Raw genomic sequence first — 27,943 nt, 5'->3', positions numbered from 1 at the left:
GAACGGAAAGGAAGGATTCATTTTAGCGCTTGAGCAAAAATACTTTTCCAAGGTGACCCTCACTTCATTTCCTGGGGACAGAAGGCAGACCCGTGTAGAAATGCTTCTGCAAGCCCACAGGCAAAAAAGAATCCCTTATCTGTCATTTTAATACCATTTTTGTTTATTTTGTTCCCACTTGATTTAAAATTTTTTCTTCTCCCTCCCCCTCTGTTCCCACTTTAAAGGGCCTCATCCCACTGTGCTCCCTCCACTAAGTGTCCTTGAAAAATCTGTCATATACAGTTGTGTGTCCTTCAGACCAAAAGCCATACACGGGTGCACTTGCACACACACACATGCACAGGTGCACACATGGGCACACACACTAGCATAACAGCCACTGACACATGTTGAGACACACCTCCATACACCAGTAGATACGTGCAAATACATATCAGGCACACACACACACACACACACACACACACACACACAGGTCTTCACTCACAGTGCCTGGTAGTCAGGGTCTTGTAGCAAGGCCAGCTCCCGCCTGCTTAAAACGCCTCCTCTATGCCATTCTGCAGAGTCCCAGGGATGAGACAGGCTGGACTCATCCTAAGAGGTGCCTCCGGGTACCAGCTCCCCCTCAGGAGGATGCTCTGGACTTCCAGGCAGTCCCCGAAACATGGGCTCAGGTACAGGAGGGAGGAAAAAAGCCTCAGAAGCAAAGCAGTTTTGGGCAAAGGATGCTCTCAGCCAGTTCCTAGCAAGTGCTAAAGGCAGGGGGACGGAGAGGGGGTGAAGGATGAGGGAGGGAAGAGAGTGAGAGGCTGAGAGGTAGCTTCTCAAAGAGGTTTCAGGCAGAAACAGAAAGGAAAAGATCCACACAGAAACAAAGACACACAGAGACTGGAAAAAAAAAGAGAGAGAGAGAGAGAGATAAACACACAGAGAAAAATAGAACATGGACTGTTTAAAAAGACATTTTAAGCCCAGCTCAGTTGAGACCAGAAGGATGAGCCCCCTGACCTGGGACCTTCTGAAACAGGCTCTCTGCCAGCCCCCCAACCTTCTCCTTCCAGGGGCATGTTCCTAGATTTTTCTCTCATAAGCTCGGGACCCCTGGAGTACAAAGCAGTGATCCAAGGCTTGGGATTTCTCAATGCCCCGCCTCCTGCAGCTCTCCTGTGGGGGAGGCACAGCAGATCCTGCCTGTGGCATGGCCTCAGACATGAAGGGGCTCTGAGGGGCGCCAAGTCATCTCCAAGACCCCTAAGGGGCTAAAGGGGCATCTGTGGCTCTGAGCATTCATGTGACCTCCTCTCTGGGTGGGGGGTTTGGGGCATCGATTACTCTAGCACCGCCCCCCAAGTATAGCCCAAGCTGGGGTCAACGCCTGTCCACGGGGGGCCCAGGAGAGGAAGCGGGGATGGTTGGTTGCAAGATGGGGAGGGGAGAAGAAGGAAGGAGGGGGGACACAAAGCTTTTGGTCATGTGCTGCTCATCAGTTGCCATGACGATAGCAAGGGGGTGGGGGCACCCGGATGGGAGGCTGCAAGAGACATGTTGGTTCTAAATCACTGTGACAGTACTTCAGTTGAGCTATTACGCTGTTGCTGTGGCAACCAATGGGATCAAATCGCAAAGGAAATCTATAATTATTACAAGCCAGATACCAACGAACTTGGCGCAGTAATCAGCTCATTAGGGCAATTCAAGTATTTTGTTAACTCCAGGAGGGAGGTACGCCGACCCCCAGCCCCCAACTCTGGGAAGAATAGAGCCAAAGAAACCCTGTAAGGCAGATCTGTTGGTGCCACAGATGGGAACCCAGAAGGCTCTCTTGGCCAAATAAGGAATACATATTAAGTGAAACCACATGAAATTGCCAACATTTGACCATTGAAAAACATTTTCCATGAATTTACTGTGGCAATTTCCAACCTAGAGAAACACTGAATTTGACAGCGAATACCTGTATGCTGCTTCCACCCCAGCTCCTGATGATCCCATTGTACCATGCTCACTTTATCACACATCTACCCTGCTATCCATCCGTTAATCCGCTCTGTTTCTGATGCATTTCAAAGTAAACTGCAAACATCGTGATGTGCCTTTCCCCCTCAAATACTTTAGCCTGCATAAAATTAAGTATTTTGTCATTTTTGAACAGAGGCAGCAATTTCATATGGTCCTATCTAAACAGAATAGAGTCTAGATTTCTGTCATCCATCTGCCCAACTGTCCATCTATCCATCCTTCTGTCCACCTACTCACCCACTCATCCGTCTTCTCTTCCATTCATCCATCCACCTGTCTGTCCATCCACCCATCCATCCACCTTTTTGTCCATCCGTCTGTCCATCCATCCACCCACCCACCCATCCATCCATGCACTCCAGGGAGAGCTCACGCACACTCACAGTTTCCACAAAAGATTCACCATCCCCAAATCTTCCTCCCTGGGACAGTAGATACAGCCAACAGGATGTCCTGCATACTGAGCTCAGTAGGATCTCAGCTAAAACCATCGTTTTCCCTTCACATACTTAATCCCTTTCCTATGTGCAGCATTTCAGTAAACAGACCCGATTTGTTCAAAGCGGAAACCCGAGACCCATGCTTGGTTCCTCTGTCTGGTTACCTTTGCTCAGCACCACACCCTGGATTTGGCCTCCACTGTAGCTCGAGCCTCCACCCTAGTGTGGAGGCTGGATTCCCTAGTGTCCTCCACTAGGACACTACCCAGTGTCCTAGTTGGACAGCTGCCCCAGCCTCCCAGCGGCCACCTCACCCTCCCTCTGCTTTTTCCACACTGACCTCCTATCATGAACTATCTGGGCATGTTGACAGTGTGGGGGAACGTGCACCTCACACATTGCTGGCGGGGCTACACTTTTATACACATACCTTGGAGAGCATTTTAATCAAAATCTATAAACTTTTGCACCAACCACTTTTTTGCAGCATCATTCTATTTGAAGGAATTTGCCTCATTGACACAAATGGAAAGCAACCTAAATGTCCATCACTGGGAACTGGCTAAATAAATTCTGGTGCATCCGTAACACAGAATAACATTCATCCGATAAAGAGAATGAGGTAGTGCTTTATGTACTGATGAGAGAAAGTGTTCAAACTATTAAGTTAAAGCACATTGCAATGCAACATGTAGGGGGCAAGGTCTCCTGTGTCCCAGCAGCTTCTATACTTGGGCACCAGGTTGGTTTGAGACAGAAGTGGGTGCCAGTGCATCCAGGGAGCACGGCTTCGTGAGCTCTGACAACACTGTTCTTCACCAGGCTGGAGACCAGGAGGCCAGGGGTGCCTTTCCTAACCTTCCAGTCTGCCTCAGTAACACACAGCACCACATCTGCTCTACCAAGCAAGCTTGCCCTGCAGGCTGCTGGGCTGTATTAGGTGTTGGTCTTTTCTCTGGTTCAGGGGATGCCTATGGATGTCTGTGGACACCATCTGACTGGAGAGGAAGTGAGACTGAAACCTGCCTCTAGAAAACTTTGCAAGTTTCCGGAAAGCACAAGGTTGACAGGAGAACACCTGGTTTCCAGTTCCTGCTCAAACCCTGAAGGGCTCCTAGGCCTCTGTCTGTCCAGCTCTATGAGGGGCTGACTATACCTCCCGGGGTCCTTCTGAAAGGTCAAATGTGGTGACGGGGGTGAAAACAGCATGCCAAGGTCAGCTTGCTGAACCACTGAAAGGTAGTTATGAATGCATCTTCAGGGCCTACTCAGCCACCTTAGAATGCTAAGCCCACCGAGCACATATTTCTGTCTGAGCACCTATCCTGTGCTGAGGACACAGCTCAGCACGTCACATACACAGTTTCATTTAAGCCTCAAAACTCTTTGGTGGTAGGGATTTTTGCTCCCACTTTGCAGATGAGAAAGCCGAGGTGCACAGAGGTTAAGGGGCTTCCCTAGTAGCATCCAGAGCATGGTGCTACCCAGATAAGTCCTTAAATCTTTCTTCCTTTTCTTTTTTTTTAAATAAAAATTTACTTATTTATTTATTTGAGAGAGAGAGCGTGTGCATGAGTGGGGGTGGGGGGACAGAGGGGCAGGGACAGGCAGACTCCCCACTGAGCAGGGAGCCCCACGTGGGGCTCGATCCCAGGACCCTGGGACCATGACCTGAGCCGAAGGCAGACGCTTCACCGACTCCGCCTCCCAGGTGCCCCAAGCCCCTAAATCCTTCTGGCTATAAAGTCCATGCTTTTCCCATTGCTTAATCATTCCTGCTTCTTAAGTCATGCCTTTAGATCAGTGCTGTCAAAAAGAAATAGAAATGCAAGACACAGAAGGAATTTAAAATTTTCTAGTGCCTATATTACCCAAAAAAGGGGAACAGATGAAATTAATGTTAGTTGTATGTTCTATTCAACTTGATATATAAAAAAATCATCATTTCAGAAAATAACCAATATGAAAACTAATCAATGAGATTTTAATATCTTTGGTCCTGCTACATCTTGGAAATCCCGTGTGTATTTTAGGCTTATAGCACCCGTCAGTACAGACGAGCTACATTTCGGGTGCTCAGGAGCCACAGCTTAGTTTCTACACTCCTGAAATGAATCCAAACCTTAACGATATTGTCCATCATTTACTAAGTACCTGCTATATGCCTGGCCCTGTTCTGACTAATTATTTCACATATATGAGTCCACTTATTCTCACGACTCTGGGAAGCAGGTGCTCTTACAAGCTACAGAGGAGAAACATGTAGCTCAGGTAGCTTAGGGAACGTGCCCAAGATCATAGAGCTAATTACCTACCCAAAGAGCTGGAGTTTGAACCAAAGTTCATCCAGAAACCTAGCCCCTCACAGAGCCACCAATGGATGCCAAATATCCCATTTCAACACGTCAGTCACACGGGTCTGTAAAAATTAAACTCCCAAGAGGAGGATTTGACTCATGGCACTTAATTTTAAACAATGTGATTAATCAATACATAAGATCATTTAAGCATTAGCTAAAAAGTCTGCACCTTGCTCTGAACTTTGTACCTGCGTGGGATCTTAAAAAATAATAAACCAGACAATGAATGCCTCCACCCATGGGCCTCCTTTTGTCTTGATGGGATGTGAATTAGAGGGACCAGTCAAGTCCAGCATCTACACCCTCAGAGCAGCTCCCTGTTGGACACAGTGGTGGCCTCGTTCCTTCGTGGGATCGCATGTGGGAAGGCGGGCTGGCTCTCGCGTGCCCTTCCTGTTTGGGCCACATCTGACCTGTGACATGCAAGAACTGGCTGTGTCTCACAGGGGATGGGGATGCTGACACTGGTTTTGGGATGATCGTGGCCAGAGCTGAGAGATACGTGCCCTGGAGCTGCCAACATCCCCAACTCCTGGCCAGGATGCACTGGAGCTTAGTCCAGCCAGCTCTTTGGTTCCACAGAACTGCTGCTGCCTCAGAAACGCAGGCTTCACTCTTGTCTCTTGCAAACTCACTTAGAAGCCAACCATACTTGAGCGCTGACTCCTTGACCTGTTTGGTCATCAGCTGGATGGTGAAACCAGAGAAGGGAGCCAGAAAGGGAACTCTGATCTGCGTCTGAAATAGGACTCTGATTCATCCGTTTCTCTCCTTCATTTTCACCACCTCCTTCAGACCACCATGGTCATCTACTGCTGGAACAGACATCTTCCTGCTCCCGCACCCTCAGCTTGTCACTTCTCGGCTCAGCGTTGGTTCCCAGGCTTTCATAAGGCCTCTGGGATGCTGCCCAAGCAACCCCTGCCTCTGATTCCTGCAAAGCACAGAGCTCTGGAGCCTCAGGGCCTTTGCATGGACTATTCTTACTGCCTGGATGGTTTCCCTCACGTCTGCTGGGTCAACTTCCAGGCATGCCTCAGGTTTCAAACATCCTATATTACTTCCTCAGAGAAGCTTTTTCCTTAACCACAGGGAAATAAAAGCATCCACTGTAATTTCTTAGAGTGGTATTGTTTCTTGCCACTTACCACCTTTTGCACATGTATATTCATTTGTGTATCACCTGAATGTGTGCCTTCCATGCCATTCCCCATTCCCCAGAGATGCGGTGTGTCCCTAGCAGATGGCACAATGCCTGGCACACACAATGGGCATGTTCAGTGTCTGCTGAATGAATTCTTACTATTTCCGTCTTACACATAAGAGACCCGAGGGCTTAGAAGAAAGGCAACTTGCCCGAATGACACTTCTATTTTTTTAAAAAGTTGTCAATATCCTACTGTGTGCAAAGTCCTAACCCAAAGGGTCTAGAGGCTCTACCAAGAAACGTGGGCAAATGGCTAGTATGCAGAAATAGCATCACTGGCCACAGGAACTATGAAGCCTGCCTCCTCTCTCTAACTGCTTTGTAAAATCCAGGGAGTGTGTTAGGTATAGAGTCAGTTTCCTCTCTTTGAAATGATACCCAGAAGGAAAAACCAACTGACCAGGAGTTAAGCTAATGCCTTTCTGATCTCAGGTCTGAAAGTCAGAACATCACCCCTGGCTCTCCAAACAGACCCTGCCGGAGACTATCTGGGTGCAGATACCTTTTGGAAAACAGTGTAGCCACTAGGAATCAAGAAATATTAACTATTTTAGTATATGTGCTACCAAAGCAAGCTCAAGACATTAACTATTTTAACCCCACATAATTCCACCTCCAGAAATTTAGCTAATGCAAGTAATCCTCAACAGAGGAACAGTTCCAAGCTCAGAGATGGTAACAGCAGGGTAGTTTACAAGAGTGGACAGCAGAAAACAATGTAAACAACCAGCAGTAGGGGACCCCTCAAATTAGCTGTGATACAACAACTTAATTATTTACTGAAAACTATGTAAAAAGGCAGGGAAATGATTTTCGAAGCAATGTAATGAGAGAGAAAGAACCAGGAAATTTTACATGCAGTCTGGCTATAATTTGTCAAGGCACAAAAACAAAACCATAAACCAGTACATGGGAAAGCAAGGCTTGAAAGAAAGAAACGTATTTTCTGTTCAACACTTTTATCTTTCATCTATGGGTGGCAGTCTACTTTTTTGTATTTTCTGAATCATCGTGATGATGTGCATTATTAGTTTACTCCAATGTTTGGAGGAAAGATGCTTCTCTGGCTTTCTCGAATAATTTACAGAAAGAAGGCGTAAGAGGGGTGAGCGCAGCCTCAGTTAATGGCAGGCGAATGCTTCTAGACATTTAATTATAGGAAAACAACTACTGAATAATTTGACATGGCATTAACACAGAGCCCAGAGGCACTTGAAAATTGATCCGTGTTCAGTGTAGTTTTCGAAGGTGTGGAAAGAGGAGATGAGCTTCCAAATGGACTATAAAAACTACATTAGTTTTCTGGCATTGAACCAGGTCAAACCAGATTCCAATCCCCAGGTGGAAATGCTTACAAGGTGAAAGTGGGCCAACGTCGGCAGGAGTTCAGTCGACACAAAATGGGATTTCTCAGCTCACCCCAGGACGGCCGCTGGGTGGGGGCGGGGTGGAAGCTCGAGCTTCAGCTCGGAGTCTGGGGGTCTGGAGTTCACAGAAGGTCCCAGAAGAGGATGCTCTGCCACTTTGCCACCCGGGGATTCAGACTCTAGGCTAGGGGTCTACAAATGCTGGCCAGCTGCCTGATTTTGCAGATAAACATTTCTGGAACACGCAATCATCTTCGGCTGCTACAGCTGCCTTTAAGAGCTAGGCTGGCAGAGCGGAGAAGCCATGACAGAAACCACAGGGCCACAAGCCGAGGGCATTTACCATCTGGCCCTTTGCACACAGTTCGTCGACCTTCCATCCAGGGACTCATGGCCTTGAAGCCGCAGATCTGTCCCGTCTTCCCAATAACAAACCCGTGGTCCGCGTTGGTCCATTCCACAAGGAGTTTGGCTTTTCAAGAGGGCATGCACACCCCGCCGCTTTCCACAGCAGACAGTGTCTGGTTTTTCTGCCAACACATCAGCAGCGCTGGAGAGGCATGCTTCTCCAGACTCGGCACCTGTGGTCTGCCTCGTTTTGCTGTATTGGCCAGTATTTGTAAAACCCTTTCCCTTGAAATGATTTTGCTTTTTAACAAATAAGTTTAAGTAATTTTACATCACTATTCTGTCTGGAAAGCAGTATCAGTTAATACAAATAGTCGGTTCCTGTTGAAATGACAGGATGACAACAGAGCTGTGTGGTCACCTGCACCTGGGTTGGGGGCCCACACGAGGCTCCAGGCCACCCAACCGTTCCAGGGGCCCCCTCTACAGGATTCCGTCTGACCCATCGGTAATCCCACTGGCTTCGCCTTGGGAACAGATCCAGAATCTGCCTGGTTCTCCCACCTGCACCACTGCCACACGTGTCCAAACCCCCAGGGCACCCCCCATGGCCTCCTACCCAGAAGCCAGACACAGAAGGATGGTGTAGGATCCACATCCATGACACATCAACAGCAGACAAATTTGCAGAGACAGAAAGTAGGTTTAAGGTTACTGGTTGCTGGAGTTACTGCTTATTGGTTGCAGAATTTCTATTTGGGGAGATGAAAAGGTTTTGGAACCAGATAGTGGTGAGGTTTGCACATCCTTGTGTATGTAATTCATGCCACTGAATTGTACACTGAAAAATGTCAAATTTGGTGACATATATTTTACTACAATTTGAAAACATTAATAATGTCATATACCCAAATTGTATGCTTTGAAGGGGTGAATTGTATGATATGTGAATTATGCCACGACAGAGCTATTAAACACGAAACAACATGGTGGAAGTGATGTGGTGCCAGTCCAGGCATGGCCCCTGGTCTGCCTCCATGGAAGAAGGGACTACGTGGGAGACGTTTGAGCCATGAGAAGCCCAGGTCACCAGGGGAGGTCCTGGAGGCAGAGCCCCCCCCATGGAGAGAGAGGTCAGGAGCACTGTGGTGCCAGGCCTGGGGGTAAAGAAGCCGTCTTGGACGTCCAGCCCAGTCAAGCCTCTGGATGATTCCAGCCCCAGCTGCACCTGGCCCAGCACTGCACAAAGGACCCTAAGCCAGGAGCACCCAACTCAGGCTGGCCAACCCACAGAAGTGGGGGAGATAATGATCAATCATCGTCTAAAGCCACTAAGTTTTAGAGGCTCACAGCGTGGGAGCCATCTGGTAGAGGGAGAGCCCTCGGGGGGTCGCCTGCCACAGGAAGGAAAATACACAAGCTCTGCGTCAAATATTGTCTCTTCTGGTCACTGCCATTAGCTCTGGCAGGTCACTGAAAGTCAGCTTCCTTAAAACAAGGGGCATACCTGCTTTATCAGCTGGTTCTAAGGAGAGACGATACAGCCAGGGATGTGCCCCACTTTGTTTACCTCTCTGGCCAACCCTACTGGGCTGCCTGATCCCCCCAGCTCCCCTCTCTCAGCAAGCTCTGATGGGGCCAGGCTTTAGGGGCCCTGGGCCAAGAGGGGCAAACCTACTGCTAGAGGAGAGCTGTGAGCTCAGCTGCTCTGTCCTCCCTCTGGTAGCAGAAACACTTGGGCACACAGAGCGGGACTAGTGCCTTTGGAGGGGGCACGGCCCCGCTGACACCTTGACTTTAGAGTTCTGGTCTCCAGCACTGTGAGAGAGTCAACTCCTGCTGTTTAAAGCCACCTTGTCTGTGGTACTTTGTTGTATCAACCCTGGGAAATGACTGTTATCTCAACGAATGTTTCTACCAGTCACATGAGAGAGGCCCCGTTCTCATCACCTCCAATCTACAAACTGCCATGTCCCCCACTTTAACATGTACACATGAGGGAAGGAGAGCCCAAGCTTGTACACGTACCACTCAGGCCCATGTCTGAACCTAGGCACCAACTCCACCCCTCATAGCCCGATGTCACTCCAGACAATTCAGGACAACCTCTCTGTCTCCACCCGAATCCAAGCCACCTCCGCCACAAACAGCCTCCTTAAATGGTTTCCTTGCCTCCACGGTGGCCCTCATGTCATCCACTTCCCAGGGGCAGCTGGAAGGACTAAGCTCCAAGTCTCCCAAAACTGCACCACGCACCTGCTGTGCCCCCGACCCTGCCTGGAATGCATGCCCCCCACCTCTGAATGGCCAGCGCCTTCCTCAGCTATCACCCCTCTCAGAGGGGCCTTCCTTGACTCCCACAACCGCACGTCACCAAATGTGATTTTTGTTGTTGAATTATGTGTTGAATGCTGCTAAGTCCTTGGGACGTGGACGTGTCTGCAGATGGGAGCAGCAGAATGACTTTGTACACGGGAAACCTAAGATCAACAAATGATCATTCCATCTAGGCAGCTGCCCTCTGGAGAAGTAGGCAGTCTTGGGTTCGCTCAGACAGGCCTGTCAGACATGGGTGCCCTCCCATCTGCCTCCCAGGGCACCTGGCTGCTGGGAACACTCTCCCATCTCTCCAGCAACGGTCCCATCAGCCAGTCCACATCTGCAGACAAGAAGGGCTGGCCTGGATTCCAGGAACACAGATTGCTAATACACAAAATTATGGAGAGCTCACAGGCAGAGGGCAACCTTCTTCCCTGGAACTCCTCCTGCAAGGTAACACCGGCCTTCTGTGTGTCCAGAGCTGTGCTGAGTCCTGGGCAGAATGGAATGAGCAGTAGGACCCTGAATGACAGAGGTAATGGGCTTTGGGGGTTATGGGCGTGAGCTGGGCCCTGAGATACAGGTTTGAGTACAGCCGTGTCTGTACCATGGCTGCAATCCTGGGTAAGTTACAAAACAAAAGGGAAATAGCCAGAATGGGCAGATTTTGGGTTAATAACTTAAGAAAACTTCTTGCATGGGAACGGGTTCCACTCCAGACTCTGGACATCCCCTCTAGGATGCAAGAGAGGGGCTTCAAGCGTCCAGGAAGGGGCTTGGTTAGACTGGATCAGCTCAGAGGTCCCTCCTGGCCCCAGGTTCTGAGACTCTGTGCCTGTGTGACTGCCCACTCTCCTGGGGCCACTGCTGTGCTCTGAGGAATGGCATGTAACTGATGTCCCGGGCAAACTGCTCCACTCGGTTATCACCGATAGCTGCTGGTGCCTGTGTTCACCGCGAGTGCTATTCATTCAAGACTTAGCAGCGCTCCGTCGTGGGCAAGACTCGTTCCCATTTCGCAGATAGGGAAACTGAGGCTCAGAGTAGTTTAGGCAAAACTCACCCCCACCCTTGTAGCAAATAAGTGGCAGCTGGGATTTGAACCCATGTCTGTCTGGCTGCCTCGCTTTTCTGCAGTCACAAGCATGGTGCTATGGGGTGATTCTACAGAGACAGAGAAGCACAACCTCTACTGTCCTTGGGCTCCTGCAGGAAATGAAAACTCCAGCAAGGCGCCGGCCTCTTATCGCAGCCAATGCAAACCAACCATCTGTTTCCAATTCAGTCGTTTAGCAGAAATCTCTGAGGAGTCCCCCACCCCCACAATGCCAGCTCAAGTGTACAATGTCTTGTACACTCAGCAACTTTCCTCTACAACCACGTGGCACCGACATGCCACTCTTATTTCCAAAGGACGTACCCCGGCTAAGCTTGAGGAGCCTGGGAACAAAGAGCTCTGGTCACAAGGACAGATGCTGGTGGCCCCAGTACCAGCCGCTCAGGCTCAATGCCTGGGGTCCCTGGCCGAGCGGTGTGGGCAGAACCTGGCCTGCCAGGCCTTGTGTCCCTGTGAAATACGTCGGGGACGGGGAAGTGGTCAGGGAAGTGCAGCATGTGGGTGAAGAAGGGAGAGCAGGCTGTGTCCAAACTGGAACTCGGTGTTAGGATGTGGTGGCCTGCCACATTTTCTTTCTCCTTCTCTGCCTGGGAGCTCCAGACTTCTAAGTTACTCCATGGGCAGCTCAGCCTTCAGAGGGCACCTGCCACGGCCAATTCCAATGGGCCATTCCACTCAAACACAAGTCTCTCTTTTAGCAAAGCAGTGGCAGTGACTGGGAAACTCAAATTTAAAACTCTAAAAGCTGGATAATCAGATCTTGTCCAACCCTCCCTTTTAACAGAGTGAAAAAACAAGGCTTGGAGAAGACAAGCAATTTGTCTGATGCCTCATTGGAGGTTCCAGATGGCAAGGAACAGGACTCCATTTCTAGAGGGTCTGCTGTCGGCCCTGACAACCAAAATCTCACAACAAATTCTGTGAAGCGGGTTCTATCATCTTGCCCATTCTCCAGATGAAGAAACTGAGGCTCAGAGTCACATCACTTCTCAATACCCACTGAGTCACCCCCAGTTCTTGGGTCTAAAACTGCATCAGTGTGCCGATATGGGTGCCTGGGACAAAGCCCAGTGAATAAAGCAAATAGATTCAATTTAAAAAAATGATGGTGAGGATAATGCTGGTTTCTACCGAGCAATTACTCTGTGTCAGGCACTCTTCTGAGTGTCTCCACGTATTACCTCATTTAATCCCCACCACAACCATCACAGCGGATACGATGGTTACCCCCATCTACCCAGTTGAGGTGCAGAGAGCTTAACCGAGGAGCTCAAGGTTTTAAGGCTGAGCTGGGGAACGGAACCCATGGATGGATGGCATCCACGCCGAGTTTCTGGTTGGGACTACAGATTAGCCAGATGTTACCATTGGGGGAAACTGCAGAGCACACGGAATCTGCCTGTATTATTTCTTACAACTACGCATGAATCTACAAGGATCTCAAAACAATAAGCTTACTGGAAAAAGATGAGCAAGATAAAAACAAAAGAAATCCCTCCAAGCAAAATGTACACGGAACCCTGTCAAGAACTTCTCTGAAAGAGTTTATCCAAATATCCAAATAACATGTTCGTGTATTCATTCAACAAACACCGGCCACGTGTTCATTTTATGCCAGCTCCTGGGATGATGCTGGGGACATGGAAAGGACATATAAAGCCTGTGTCCTCGTGGGATTCACAGTTGAGTGCTGGAGAAAGACGAAAGAGAGTGGTAAGCCCCTGTGAGAAGGAGGGCCCCAACAAAGAGAGGTGGCACCCTGGTCTGGGGCGGCCAGAGGACCTTCCTCCATGAATGATGGGGGACCTGCCCTAAGCAACAAAAATCTGCCTCTCTGGGACAGACTGTCCTTGAACTCTATCACTGAAGATGGGAATTTCAAAATTTCAACCACATATAATCTTGGCTAAGTTACTTAGACCCTCTGTGCCTGTTTCCTCGTTTGTAAGATGTTGATGAGAACAGGACGTACCTTGGGGGTTAATAATACCTGTAAAGTGCTCAGAACAGAGGCTAGTCAAAGGGTTTCATTTGCCCTTTTGTTCCCTGTGAAAATCAGAGCTGTGTGCTGCCCCCACATCACCCCCATACCGAGCCCTGACAGCAAGGGCAGTGAGCTTCGTGTGTGGATGTCCCTGAGCCCTGCAGCTGGCTCTGTTCATTCACGCCAGTGACAGGATGCAGAGGGGGTCCCTGAAGTCCCCCAGCTAAGCCCTGGCAGGACTTTCCCAGAAACCCCAGCACCTGGAAGGGGACCATGCCTCATTTCATAACCTTCTCCAGGTTAAAGATTACCAGTCCAGGAAAATTCGGTTACCATCTACTACCTCCTACGACATACCTTTGGCTCCTTCAAAGTTCTTAGCCAAGCGAATCTCTCCCCAACTGCACTGGGGAAAGTGTTTATCCAGTTGCACAGGGCAGTGGAACCCCTACACGAAGGGCAAGGAGAGGCTTGCACACTTGCTCCTTCCCTTGAGATAAATGTGCAGACAGCTCCCCTGGACGAACACAGTGACCTTTGGCACACCGCGCTGAGCAGCATGGCCTGAGTTTATGAACATTCCTCATTCCCAGAAGAAGGGAAAGAATATGGTATGGCAGGTGCTCAGGGCCTCAGGCCCCTGCAGGGTATTTTTCTCCACTTCCCCAATCAACCCAGGGGCGAATTTGCACTATTAGAAGCAGCCTGGAATGCAGGATCTGGAGTGGTGAGTTGCAAAATCGACGCCGGGTTCAGCAGCCCCCTCCTTACCGATGTTATCTTAAGCATTCTACTGACTCCAATGCAGAGCTCCCATCCTAGTGGGAGAAACCCCAGAAACCCCCTGAGAACCAATCACCAGGAATAAGGTGGCATAGAGAGAGATGTGCTCTCCAATGCAAAAGGCCTCTGAAAACTCTAGAAAGGGTATGGAAAAGGTGTGCTTTTTAAAAAATTTTTTTATTGTTATGTTAATCCCCATACATTACATCATTAGTTTTTGATGTAGTGTTCCATGATTCATTGTTTGGGCATAACACCCAGTGCTCTACGCAGAATGTGCCCTCTTTAATACCCATCACCAGGCTAACCCATCCCCCTACCCCCTCCCCTCTAGAACCCTCAGTTTGTTTTTCAGAGTCCATAGTCTCTCATGGTTCATCTCCCCCTCCGACGTACTCCCCTTCATTCTTCCCCTCCGGAAAAGGTGTGCTTTTAAGCAGGGTCTCTCCACCTCAGCACTATGGATTTTGTGGGCCAGGTCCTTCTGTATGGTAGGGGCTGCCCTGTGCCCCACAGGGTGGTTAGCGACAGCCCTGGCTTCTGCTCACTGGGTGCCAATGTTGCCGCCTCCCCCCAACCCCCTACAGGCTGTGACATCCCAAAGTGTCTCCAGGCCTTGACAAATGTCCTCTAGCGTGGGAGGAGGGGCAGGGCACAGTCGCCCTGGTGGAAATCTCCTCCTCTTAAGGAACAATGGCAGGTCATCCCTTCCAAGGGACCCACAGAGCAGTTCAAACTCCAGCTCCTGAGCTTGGTTTCTGGAGAGCAGGGGCAAGTTTGGTCATGGCCCTTCCTCTGTAAAATGGGTCTGAAATCATGTCACGGGGTTGTGAGGGGGTTCCCAAGACGGTGCTCGCAGCAAGCACACAGACCACCAAGCACAGCCTAGATGCTCAGGCCAATGAGCATGCGCTGACACAAGAAGCACAGTCCGGCAGAGGTAAGGGACATGCAGAAATCTGTATTCTGCTGGATTTTTACCCCTTGACCTATCCCACCGTAGAGGGGAATGCCAAACCTTATTCCCAGACTGTACCATCTCTCCAGGCTCTGAAACCTCCCTGGAGCTCCCAGCTGATTCGTTCTCTTGCCAACAAATTCCTGCCTTGAAAACTCGCAAGGAACACAACAGATGCCTGGATTCATGAAAACAACAGCAATCTTGTCGGCCGCGTCTGGATCTGTCATCCCGAAACAGGGATGGACCCATTTTAATGAGATTTTGAGCACTGGTGTATATAGATCTCTTCCCCACCTCCCAATTCTGTAAAAACCCAGCAGACATACATCTTGATTAAAACCTTCTCAATTACCCCACTTAGAAAGAACTCAAACCCCACACTGTCCACCGAATTAAAACGGCAGTGCCAAGAGCAGGATCGGGGGTCTTAGGCCTAGATACTCCTCCGTGCAGCTTAGGGTATGGATCTGGGGACATTTTGGAATCATGACTCAGAACAGGGCTCTAAGGATGCTGGAGAAGTTCTTCAACAGTCTGACCCACTCCTTATTTTGAAAAGAAAAAAACAGTACCAGGGCGCCTGGGTGGCTCAGTCAGTTAAGCGTCTGCCTTCAGCTCAGGTCATGATCCCAGGATCCTGGGATCGAGCCCCGCATCGGGCTCCCTGCTCAGCAGGGAGCCTGCTTCTCCCTCTCCCTCTGCCTGCTGCTCTGGCTACTTGTGATCCCCCTCTCTCTGTCAAATAAATAAATAAAATCTTTAAAAAAAATACCACTCAAGTTTAGAAATTAAATTTGTCGAGAGCTGGAAACTATCGTATCTGTCCCTTGGAAGCTGTGTGGTCTTAGGCAAGTGACTTAGGCTCTTTGAACTTCCGTTTTCTCATCCATGGAGTGAGGATACCAGCACCTCCCCAGGGTGATGAGTAGGGATGATGGTGAAGAGCGAGAGGAACAGTTCCAGCCCGCGGCATGATGTCTGGCTCCAGGCCCGTCCCAGGAGGGCCCAGCAGGCAAGACATGGTTGCCAGGCTGGGGGCAGAAGGCTGTGCCAGGCAGACCTGGGTGGAGGAGGAGCTATCCCTTCCGCGGCTGGCAAAACCCAAGTGCTCGGCGCCAGATGCTGCAGGATGAGGCTAAATGAACAGAGGTGTCACTCCAGAGGTTGCTGCACATTTTCTCCTGCAAAGAAGCAACCCTAGGTGTGCTGAAAGAGCTCTCAGGACTGCTCTTAATCTGGAAGATTCAAGGCGACTCCTGTTATTTGCTTAGGATAATTGTTTTTCTTTTTTGAAGATTTTATTTATTCATTTGACGGAGAGAGAACAAGCAGGGGGAGATGGAGAGGGAGAAGCAGATTCCCTGCTGAGCAGGGAGCCTGATGTGGGACTCGATTCCAGAACCCTGGGCTCATGACCTGAGCCAAAGGCAGCCACTTAACCGACTGAGCCACCCAGGTACCCTGCTCAGGATAATTGTTAATGATGGTACAAAAACCAGCCCATGAACACGGTTCAAAGGCCTGGAGGTCCAGCCCTGCTCACCGATCTAATTTCCACGTTTCCCTCCCTCTGTGTTCTCCCATTTTGATCTGGTATCTGTCTCATGTAGGCTTCTGCCTCAGAGCCCTTGCAGATGCTATTCCCACTACCCCAGATGCTTTTCCCTTGCTTCTCATTCCTTAATTCCTATACAACTCATGACACACCTCTTCCAGGAAGCCTTCCCTGACCCTCTCCCTCTAGATCAAATCCCCCTCTTCATATACTCTAAGACCCACAGGCCTCTCCCTTCTGTGGGCACCACCACACTGTCATGGCATCTCTATTTCCATAGCTGTTTGGTTCCTCTCTGGCTGCTTACAAGACAGCAGAACTCTATGCTGCATTTATACTTAAAATCATATCCCCAACATTACACTGTCTGGGACCATACTGGGCCCTCAGTACATTTTTGTTAAATTGTTAGTAGCAGTCTCTTTAGAGGGCAATCTGGCACGTTCTATCATACTCCAAGGCTACCATGGTTAAGATGACATGGTGTGCGGGCAAAGACAAACACCAACGCAACAGAACAGAGAACCGAGGAAGAGACCTATGACAAAGTGGCAGTGACATTGGATCATTTAGATTATCCCTACAGAAAGAAAAATTTCTCATGATCCTCCTTAACACGGTACATAAAGATCAACCCCAGACGGTAGTAGACATGGATCCAAAAGGTAAAGCATGGAAGCTTTTAGAAGGGGGCACTGTAGGTGACCTTGGGTTACTGAAAAAGGACACAAAAAGCATTAACTATAAAAGAAAAGATTAATAATGTGAGCTATACAAAAATTAAAAATTCCAATCACCAAAAGTCACCAGGAAAATGAGAATCACACCGCAGGGTAGGAGCTATTTGCAAAACATACAACTGCCAAAGGGATCATTATCAAGCATGACAAAGACACCTACAAAGCAGTTAGAAAAAAAAAAAAGACAATTCAAAAGAAACAAGGACAAGGGATCTGAACAGGTACTTCATAAAAGAGCAAATCCAAACCACCAAGAAACAGATAGAAGGGATGATCAAATTCAGTAAGTAGGGAAATTTTAAAAACCACTACACACCCACCAGTATGGCTAAAATTACAAAATACAATAGTAAGTCAAGGTACTGGAGCTGGACGGGATATGGAGCAACTGGAAGTCTCATACAATGGCAGGTGGAGCCTGAATCGGGCAGCCACTTTGTGCTCATGGCAGCACTATGTGTAACAGCCTTGCTATGGACTGCATTGTGTTTCCTCCTTCATACATCGAAGCCCCAACCCTCAGTGTGATGGTATTTGGAGATAGGACTTTTGGGAGATAGGCAGGTTGAGATGAGGTGGTGAGAGTGGAGCTCTCATGGTAGGATAAGTGTACTCATAAGAAGAAGAGACACCAGAGTGCCATGTGGGTACACAGCGGGAAGGCGACCATGTGCAAACCCGGACGAGAGCCTTCGCCGGAACTTGAGGGTGCTGGCACCCGGATCTCAGACCTTTAGCTTCTGGAACTGTGAGAAATGCATTTCTATTATTCAAGCCCCGCTAGTCTATGGTATTTTGTTATGGTGCCTGGGCAGACGAAGATGGACCTCAAACTGCAAACAATGCAAATGTCCCCCAGCAGTGGGGTAAAGAAAATGATGGCCCATGCACACACTGGATTACTGGCCAACAACGAAAACAAATGGACAAAGCTATGGGGCGCAGCATGGATAAATCTCAGATGTCAGGGCATGCAAAAGCTAGACACAACGGAACATAATGGAAAAAAACAGACAAAACTAATCTGTCATGAAGGATGCATCCTCAGGTAGTACAAGTGCAAGAGCTCTACACAAGAGCAAGGACGGGCTCTGGGAGAGAATGGAAGGGCTTCTGTGGGGCTGGGATCACGGTTACGAAGGGCACGAGGAGTCTGTTGTTTCCGGCTCCCAGTGGGCAGTCTACTTGCTGACTTGGTTGCAGTTACGGGACCACTAGCTCCGTGAAAAAAGACTGAATTGTTCTTTTTCGTTTTGTGTACGTTTCCATATGCATGCTATATTTAATAAGAAAAAGGTTTCCAGGGGCGCCTGGGTGGCTTAGTCGGGTGAGCGTCTGCCTTCGGCTCAGGTCATGATCCCAAGGTCCTGGGATCGAGCCCCACATCGGGCTCCCTGCTCTGTGGGGGCTTGCTTCTCCCTCTCCCACTCCCCCTGCTTGTGTTCCCTCTCTCACTGTCTCTTTCTGTCAAAAAAAAGAAAAAGAAAGAGGTTTCCAGAAAGGATGTGAAAAAAACAAACAGACAAACAAAAAACCCTACACACATAGCTTTTGATGTAGCAACTCCACTTCTAGGAATTTATCCTCCGGAAATATTTGCACGTGTGTGAAATGACTATGTGCATTGCTGTCCGTTCCTGCCTCCTCTGGGATGGCAAGATACTGGGATCAATCCGGAACCCACTAGCAGGGGCTGGTGGGATAAAAAAGTGCCCAACACCACGGATGGCTCTGCAGCCATGAAAGGGGGTAAGAAGAGCCCCCTGCAATATATTAAGGATAAAAAACAAAGTGTGAGGGGCACCTGGATGGCTCAGTTGGTTAAGCGTCCAACTCTTGATTTCAGCTCAGGTTGTGATCTTAGGGTCCTGGGATTGAGTCCTGAGTTGGGCTCCGTGCTCAGCGGGGAGTCTACTTAAGATTCTCTCTCTCCCTCTGACCCGCCTCCCCTAAAAAAACAAAACAAATACAAAGTGCAAAACAGTGACCCCTTTTAAAATACTGGAGCTGCCTCTAGGGAAAGGAAGAGGCCCAGGAGATGCGAATAAAGGAGGGAAATTTACTTTTGTAAACTGAGTTGTACTATTTGAGTATTTTACCATGCGCTACTCTGCCTACTCAGAAAATAAATTATCACTTAAAAACAGAGTAAGTACATACAGACTGGGTGGATAAAGGCACGGGAAGGGAAGGAGCGGGATTCTGACTCTCTGGCCCTTGGAGGTCACACATTTGAAGATGGGTTTTGGAGCCACGCAGGTCTCAGATCAAGTCCAGTTTCTGGCCCTTCCTACCTCTGACCTTGGCCGAGGGACTTAATTAAAACTCTCTGATTCTGCCTTCATCCACAAAAGAGGACCTTCCCATTTGGGTACTGAGAGCATTAAATGAGATCCAAACAGAGACTGGTGTCTGGCAGGTAGAAAGCATTCAACCACGTTTGCCCTGACCATCCTACCCGGTAATCACCAATATGTTGTTCCAAGACGTGGTATCCTTGTTGCCATTTTACAGATAAGGAAACAGGTCCAGAAGACACCACCTCCGGGGCCTTCCACAAGCCGGCAACACACGTGACCTTTCCCTTGACCCCATAGGAACATCGAAACAGCAGGCCCTTGAGGGGGGGCACACGGCAGAAAGGGATCAATGACTACAAATAATCCAAGTTATTTGTGGGTGGTGGCTGCTCTGGACTTTCCTCTGTCTACTGCTGGTCTTATTCAGCATTTCTGACTTTTTAATTCTGCTTTCTCATTTGCCACAGCAGCTGGTCAAGGGACAAGACATTATTATTTCCGTTGAATGATAAGTAAAGGGAGGTCAGATGGGGGGTAGGGGGATGGGGACGATGCACATGATGCACAGCGGCATCCGTGTGGCTCAGGGTTCGGCCAGGGGGCTCAGAGTCTGTATGCCTGGGTTTCTTGGTGGACATGCTGTTATTACTCTGAGAGCGGGGGCGAGCCTGCCATCCTCTCTGGGCCTTCATTCCCACCCCTGCAATCTGACCAGTCTTTTCTCCAGGGACATGAGCAAATATACATAAACCCCTTAGAACAGCCCTAGCACCCACTGAATCCTGGGCAAATATGAGCGGCCAATATTTATGGGTCCTTGTCATTAGGGTAGGCAGAGTCCAGGGTCTTCTGAAGGCTTCCTCTTGTCCCTCTAGCTTATGGTTACTCTAATAACCTAGCTCTGAAGCCCTACTGGACCCTGTCCCCAGGGCTGAAAGTCCATGTCCTTGTGTGTGCTGCTCTTCTGTGAGCCCTGCTTTTGGCCCCTGGGAGGACTGTGCACTCAGGGCTGGGGCAGGATGCTAGGCTTGCAAACCCGCATGCAGGCAGTAATTTGCACAAGTGCTCCTTGCCTTGGTGTGCTCATTTCCAGCCTGTCCCCAGAAGGGCGCTCAGCCTGCAATCCCAGCAGAGAGCTATTTACAGCTCTGGGCAAGGAGAGGGGAGGCAGGCTCTGTTCCCACATAGGAACAACCCTCCCGAAGTGGCTTGCTCTTTTGGCCGCTTGTAAGAGGCTGTTCGGCCAACCTGGTCCCCAGAGGAGTTTTGAGATCCTAAAAGCTTTTGCTGAAAGTCCAGGGATCTGCTCCAAGGGTTGTCTGGTTCCCTCAAGGAACTTGTGCTCAAAGGCAGATGGGAGGTAACCCTAGGCTCCCCCCAGTAGAGCTGCCAATGGGTTCTAGAGATCTGGATGGAGGAGGGGATACAGTAGGCCTGTCAAAACCATGGACAGCTCTAGCCATTCTACCACCACTCTAGGTCAGAAGTGGACAAACAGTGGTGGAGGGCTGGGCTGGGAGAAGACATCCGGTCCACTGGCCTATTTATGTAAATAAAGTTCTATTAGAACAGAGACTTGCCCGTTCATTATTGTCTCTGGCGGCTGTCGTGGTACAGGTAAATAGTTGTGATTCTTAACCATATGGCCCGCAAAGGCTCAAGTATTTACTATCTGCCCCTTTACAGAAGAAATTTGCCGAGCCTTACTAGGTGATGTCCCTGTCATCTCATCTTTTATCAGGCTTCTCTGATCCACCTATAGGTGGAGTCTGCTCTTCCCCCAGCTTCTAGAAGGATCTTTCTCCAGTGCTAATCAAATCAGGTCACCTCCTTGCTTAAAACCCTTCCATGGATCCCTATTGGTCTCTGCGTCAAGTCCACACATTATCATCGGTCACCTGGATGTCCATATCTGGCCCTCCTGAAGCTTACCCTCTCCTCATTCACCCACCCTATGCTCCACTGAAGGCCTGCACCATCCTCTGAACATTGGTTTTATAGGGGGGACAAAACTGTGTCTCAATGGAATATTATGCATTATCTGCATACAATACAAACTTTCCAGTTATCTGATTCTAGCCCTGTTCATTATCTTTGAGCTGTTTTTTCCAATCCTTTGTAAGTTGTAGGAAACTGATAGACAAGCAAATTCTGTCTTGTCCAATCATTTCCCCCTTCCATTTGCAATTCATTTCAACATTCCTTTTCTCCATACATAATTGTGCTTTAGTTGACTTCGCCTTTGAACTGGTTCTAACATCTGCCCAGTCCCCTCATTGAGTGAGCTTAATACAATCTTAAACAAGTGTCTGTTTTGTGTCTGCAGGGGAATCATGATATTACCCTTTTTTTATCTGAAGATTTTTTTTCTTCTCCTTTTTTTTTTTTTAAGATTTTATTTATTTGAGAGAGAGAGAGAAAGCACAAGCAGCAGGAGCGGCAGGCAAAGGGAGAGGGAGAAACAGGCTCCCCACTGAGCAGAGAGCCTGACTTGGGGCTCGATCTCAGGACCCTGGGATCATGACCCGAGCCAAAGGCAGACAAGACGCTTAACTGATTGAGCAACCCAGGTGCCCCCGAAGATTTTCTTTTAACAGTTTTCTGTGAAGTCTCTGAGCCTCCGTTCAAGTTCTCTCTGTCAAGAACATCTTTCCTGCCTTTTCCTCCTGCAATTTCTTCCCCAGCATCCCCAGGATTTCTCTGACTTCCAACCTCTATGTACTCCCAGCCTCCCTGGGATGCATCTCGCTGAATGGCAGCTGTTCTGGTCTATCTCCCCACAGCTTGCCTAGAAGATCCTCTGGCGTAGCAGCTGGGTCTCTATCTCACATCACGCACACACACACCCCTAGTACTCTACAGGACACACGGAAGTTGTGCAACAAGCAGACACATTAATGAATGAACGAACGTTGGGTGATGAGACTGCTCACCTAGACAGAAGCCACTAAGGGCAAGACCTTGTTCTCCTCGCTCAATACTCTACACAATGCCAGTGTCTGGCATCTGCTGAGTACCCAATAAATACTTGTTGAAAAAATGAAACCATACCACTCAACTTCTTGTTCCTGCCCTCCTTTTTTTTTTTTTTAAAGATTCTATTTATCTGAGAGAGAAAGAGTGCACAAGCAGGGGGAGGGACAGAGGCAGAGGGAGAAGCAGACTCCCTGCTGAGCAGGGGGCCCAATGTGGGGCTCAATCCCAGGACCCCAAGATCATGACCTGAGCCAAAGGCAGAAGCTTAACTGACTAAGCCACCCAGGTACCCCGCTTGGACTACTTTTAAGTAATCTCCCTTTTCTCCGCTTTGCAAGAGCAAGCCCAGCAGCATCCGAATACCACCCTCCCATGCCATGCTGTCATGCGTCACCACAGCGGCACTTCAACCCCTCTGGGTCCTGCTCCCTTGAGGGAATGGATGGCAATCTCCGTTCTGCTTCATGGTCACCTTGCGCCCTTGAGCAAGGCACTGCCCTTCTGGGCCTCTGTTTTCCCATGGGTCAGGTCCTCAGTTCAGACATTCCAAGAGATAAAGTACATAAAGCAAAGAGAGGAAAGACCAGTAATGCCCAAATGATGTTCCAGCCCAGACACCATTTACACTGTAACAAACACTGTCAGTGTAATTCATTGGCAAAGCTAAGCAGGGCATAGCTCTCAGTTGAGAGGGTGATACAGGTGTCCTAGGACAAGGTCTCCATACTTGAATGTAACCATGAATCCTACCTTCCACCCACCACTGCCAACCTGAGATATTGTTAAAATATAGATTTGCATTCTGTAGGCCTGTGTAGAGTCCAACAGTCTGCATTTCTTTTCTTTTCTTTTTTTTTTTTAAAAAGATTTATTTATTTTTTGAGAGAGAGCAGGAGGAGGGGCAGAGGGAGAGAGTATCTCAAGTAGACTGCCCACTGAGTGCAGAGCCCGACTCAGGGCTTAATCCCCGGTCAGGGGATTAATCCTTAATCCCGAGGCCAGGACCTGAGCTGAAACCAAGAGTGGGTTGCCTAATCGACTGAACCACCCAAGCGCCCCCAATAGTCTGCATTTCGAATGAGTAACCAGATGCTGCAGTGCTGCTGGGCATTGTACCACATTTCCAGAAGTAAGGTGCTAGGACACAATGGGTCCCAGCTTTGAAGACATTCTCAGTGTGGCCAAGGGACAGATTTCCAGCATGCTGCCAATAGTCTAAGGCAATAAATGTGACTACCTAAATGGGAGGTCTTGGTAGTTAAGCCTATAGACCTCTGAGAAAGGACAGGTTGGCAAGGTGGAGGATTCTGGTGCAGGGTTCTCAAAGAACATGGATAGAAACCAGGTTGGGAGTATTCTGCCAGGCCAGTGACTCTACTGAAGTCTGGTGGTGGGGCCCACCAATCTGTGTGTTAACAAGCCCTCCAGGGCTTCTTATGCTCAAGTGTGAGAACCACTGTGCTAGGGGGAGAGAAAGGGTAGAATATTCTAGGTTGACGAACAGTGTTTTGTTTTCCCATAGTAGAATTTCAGGCACATATCTGGGCCTTAAAATGGCATTCATCTATTCATCCATCCATTCACACACTCATCCATCAATTTGTCCAACCAAAAAAGTGGTTGTGTCCATGCATCCATCCATCTATCCATCCGCCCATCCACTCACCCACCCAACATCCAACAAGTATGTCCTGAATGTCTACCATGAACCCTTTTAGGCACAAGAGAGGACTGAAATTGTAGATATACACATCTGTCTTAGCCTCTAAACCAGTGATTCTCTACCAGAGACAAGTTTGCCCCCATGGGACATGTGGTGATGTCTGGAGACGTTTTTGGTTGTCTCAACATGGGGGGAAGTGTGCTACTGGCCTTTAGTGGGGTAGGGGCCAGGGATGATGTTAAACATGCACAGGACAGCCCCCCAAAGTTAATAGTGTTGAAGTTGAGAAACTTTGCTCTAGATTGGGAGCCCCTTGTGGGAAGTAACTGAATTGTAGTCACCTTGATCTCCTAAGGTCACAAGATTGCCTGACCTACAAGAGCTGAGCAAATGTTTATATGCAAGAGGAAATGGCAACACAAACATACATTCATGTATATAAAGAGCTCTTAAAACTCAACCAAAAGGGGAGCCTGGGCGGCTCAGTCAATTGAGTGTCTGACTCTTGATTTCAGCTCAGGTCATGATCTCAGGGTTGTGGGATCGAGCCCCAGATAGGGCTCTGCGCTGAAGGTGGAGCCTGCTTGGGATCCTCTCCTTCTCCCTCTGCCCCAACTTGCGCTATCTCTCTCTAAATAAATAAATAAATAGAATTTAAAAAAACCCAAAACCTCAATCACGAAAAGACAACCCAACTGAAAAATGAGCAACGGACTTATATAGATGTTTCTCCAAAGAAAATATACAAATGGCCAACAAGCACACGAGAAGATGCTCAACAATACTAGTCACTAGGGAACTGCAAATCAAAAACACAATGAGATACCACTTCACACCTGCTGGAATGGTGGTAATAGTAAAAATAATGATAATTGGAAAATAACAAGCATTGGTAAGGATGTGGAAAATTGGAACCTTCACACGTTCCTTGCTGGTGGGAATGTACAATGGTGTCATTTGGCAGTTCCTCAAAAGGTTAAACAAAGAATTACCATGTGACTGATCATGTGACCTGAGTGGTTCACGCCTGGGCATATCGCCAAAAGAACAGAAACCAAAATTGTCTTTAAACCAAAACTTGTATGTACGTGTTCATAGAAGCAGAGAAGGCCAGGTGTTGGAACAGTTTTTGGTTAATCCTCTCAGTAATCCTGCTCAGTAATGAGCAGGTCCTATTACTGCCCCTCTTCCCACTACTCTTCTTTTTGCTTTCTACTATTAACCCCTTTCCAAAGACAGGAAAATGAGATGCTGAGAGGTAGAGTGGTCACGGCATGAGGCCAGCACGCTGGTAGGAGCCCAGTTCAGCTGTAGGCACTCTGACCCCAGAGCCCATTGGAATGCTTAAGGAGTTCCCCAAAGCCAGGGCAGAAGTTCAGCCTGGGGCAGGGAAGCCTCAGATTCCTCTCTCATGGCTCCCGAACTCTCACAAATGCAGAGGCCCAAGTTTCAGCCACCAGAATTGCTGGCATGTGCATTTCCCCAGAGAGAGGGACGGGTCCAGGCAGGAGTGTGTGGTCCTCAGACCTCGCCTGCGCCCAGCACGCTGACACTGGAGACAGCAGCAGGGCTCCTCTTGTGGGCTGGAGTCCCATGGCTGTACCTCTCAGCAGGGTGACCCAGAGCAAGTCTGTCAACCTGTGTGTGCTGTGCTTTGCTCATCTGTAATGCACAGGAAGCTGGCTAGAGGATTCCTCCTCCTCTTCTTCCCCCATGAATATATTCTATTTTTTGGAAGATTTTATTTATTTATTTGAGAGAGAGAGAGAGCGCGCGCACGCACAAAAGCATGAGCAGGGCGGAGAGGGAGGAACAGGGAGCCTGATGCGGGGCTTGATCCCAGGACCCTGGGATCATGACCAGAGCTGATGGCAGATGCTTAACCGACTGAGCCATCCAGGTACCCCTACCATGAATATATTCTTATATATACATAGGTCTCTTTCATGCCCCTTGCTTGCCTAACTAATCATTCCCATATGCATTCACATAAATCTTTTTTTAAATATACCGTATATATTAATTCTGCTACTTTATTGTTTTCACTAAATATCTCAGGGAACTTTCCAGGTCAGGAATGTACCTCTCCCTCATTTTTCTAAAAAGACTGCTCATTTCCCTGTGCGAACACATGTGATGTAGCCCCTCCCCGTGCCGGTGCTGCAAAGTTCCGCCGCAGACATTCCTGTGTTCGCCGAGCTGCATGCACGAGTGAACACAGCTAGAGGAGAGTCCTAGAGGTGGGAGGGCAGTGTGAGTTCTGGAAGAGACGGCCAGATGACCTTCTGAAGAAGGCTCCAGAACCAGGTTATTTCTGAAACTGTTGCTGGCATGAACATTTGTCTGACCTCTAGCAGGGAAGGGGAAGGCAAGCCATTTAACCTCTGTGAGCCTTAGTTTGCTCATCTGTAAAATGGGAGGCCCAGATCAATGCACATGAAGGTGCTCTGGAGGTGGCAAAGTCCTGTTTTATGTGAAGGATTGAGATCATTGTTAACACTGAGAGGCTCAGCGGCTGGACACCACCCCCTCCATCATGCAGAAGGCAGAACAAGGAGCCCGAGGAAGGAGAAGAAGGATCAAGGATGTGCAAGACATGTGCGTTAGGCCAGCAGTTCTCAGTGGGAGGGGTGGGTGTCATTCTGCCCCCCAGGGGACGTCTGCCAATGCTTGGAGACAGTTTAGTTGGCATAACTAGAGAGGCCTGTACTGGCATCTAGTAGGGAGAAGGGCCAGAACAGAGCTAAACACCCTCAGTGCACAGGACGGCCCCCGAGACAGAAAATTATTCCGCCCCCAATGTCAACACTGCCGAGGATAGAAGGCCTGCTCTGCGGCTGTCTCTTATCCGATGCAACGAACCTCATTCAAAGATGAGGGAAGTGAGCCTCAGAGAGGGAATGACCTGCCCAAACCCCCCCAGCCATTCACTCTTGGCTCCATCTGACTTTACGGTCTGTGGTCCTAAAAGCACAAAGGTTTTATGACTTTGCACTTGAAATCACAATCATTGCTTCCACCCATTGGTTGTAATAGCTAAGCACTTTACGAGGATTAACTCGTTTTATGTGGATAAGGTTAATAAACTCCTCAAGATCACACAGCAAGTAGCAGATCTGGGCTCTAGACCCAGATAAGAGGGGTCCAGGGACTGATCTCTTGACCTCTAGGCACTCCAGTTCCCCCTCATGCTCTGGAACTTTTGCCTTGGCAGCTTGGACTTGGCTCCCTGCTCTAAATCGGAGCATGACAGCCAACACTTTAGCTGGAGGCAGGGGGGAGCCCCCGCCTCAAGACCCTCCCATCTGCAGGGACCTGGTCGCTGTTGTCCCACTGGATGGTTCTGGACCCCTGCAGCTAGTTTCAGCTCTGGCCCCATTCAGTGCCTCAGGAACAGAAGCCATGCTCTAAGCAGGGATACGAGATTGCTGGAGAGACAGGAGGGAAGGGGCCTGTCCAAAGTTCCTGGAGCAAACCCAGCTACGCAACTGAGGCTCCTGCGGCGGTCTCGGGCACCAGTACATTGCACCCCATCTCGTTTGCCATCCTTGACTGATTTGGTTTTCGGCAAGTGTCAGTGTGGTGGTGGGCACAGCAAAAAGCTCCCATGGGGTGAGTGGTTAAGTGTGGACCCCCAGGAGTGGATTCCACAACGTGGCCTGTTGGCCTGTTTGGGGGGGCGGGTGCAGTGCTGCGTTTCAGCTCTGCCCCTTCCTAGCTGCATTACATTCTCAGGGCCTCTGCACCTCTGCTAGCAAGTGGAGAGGTCAGTCCCGGCTGTAAATGTGAGCACTGGAGCTC

General features: G+C 49.0%; 1 protein-coding gene across 4 annotated transcripts in view; it reads right to left on the bottom strand.

Annotated features, from left to right (window-relative positions):
• ABAT (4-aminobutyrate aminotransferase) overlaps positions 1-27,943 on the bottom strand; it is an 82,498-nt gene that overhangs the window by 52,744 nt on the left and 1,811 nt on the right. The window contains exon 1 of one of the 4 annotated variants that reach the window (XM_027611996.2): positions 491-1,440. The exons of the other annotated variants lie outside the window; for them this stretch is intronic. The gene's annotated coding sequence lies outside the window, so the exon portion shown is untranslated. Of the gene's footprint in view, positions 1-490; positions 1,441-27,943 lie in introns of those variants that run through there. 4 annotated transcript variants of the gene reach the window in all.

This window comes from Zalophus californianus, chromosome 10 (genome assembly GCF_009762305.2).
Source record: "Zalophus californianus isolate mZalCal1 chromosome 10, mZalCal1.pri.v2, whole genome shotgun sequence".
Classification (NCBI taxonomy): domain Eukaryota; kingdom Metazoa; phylum Chordata; class Mammalia; order Carnivora; family Otariidae; genus Zalophus; species Zalophus californianus.
Note: the sequence above shows the minus strand (reverse complement) of the source record. Positions and strands in the feature narration are given on the sequence as shown.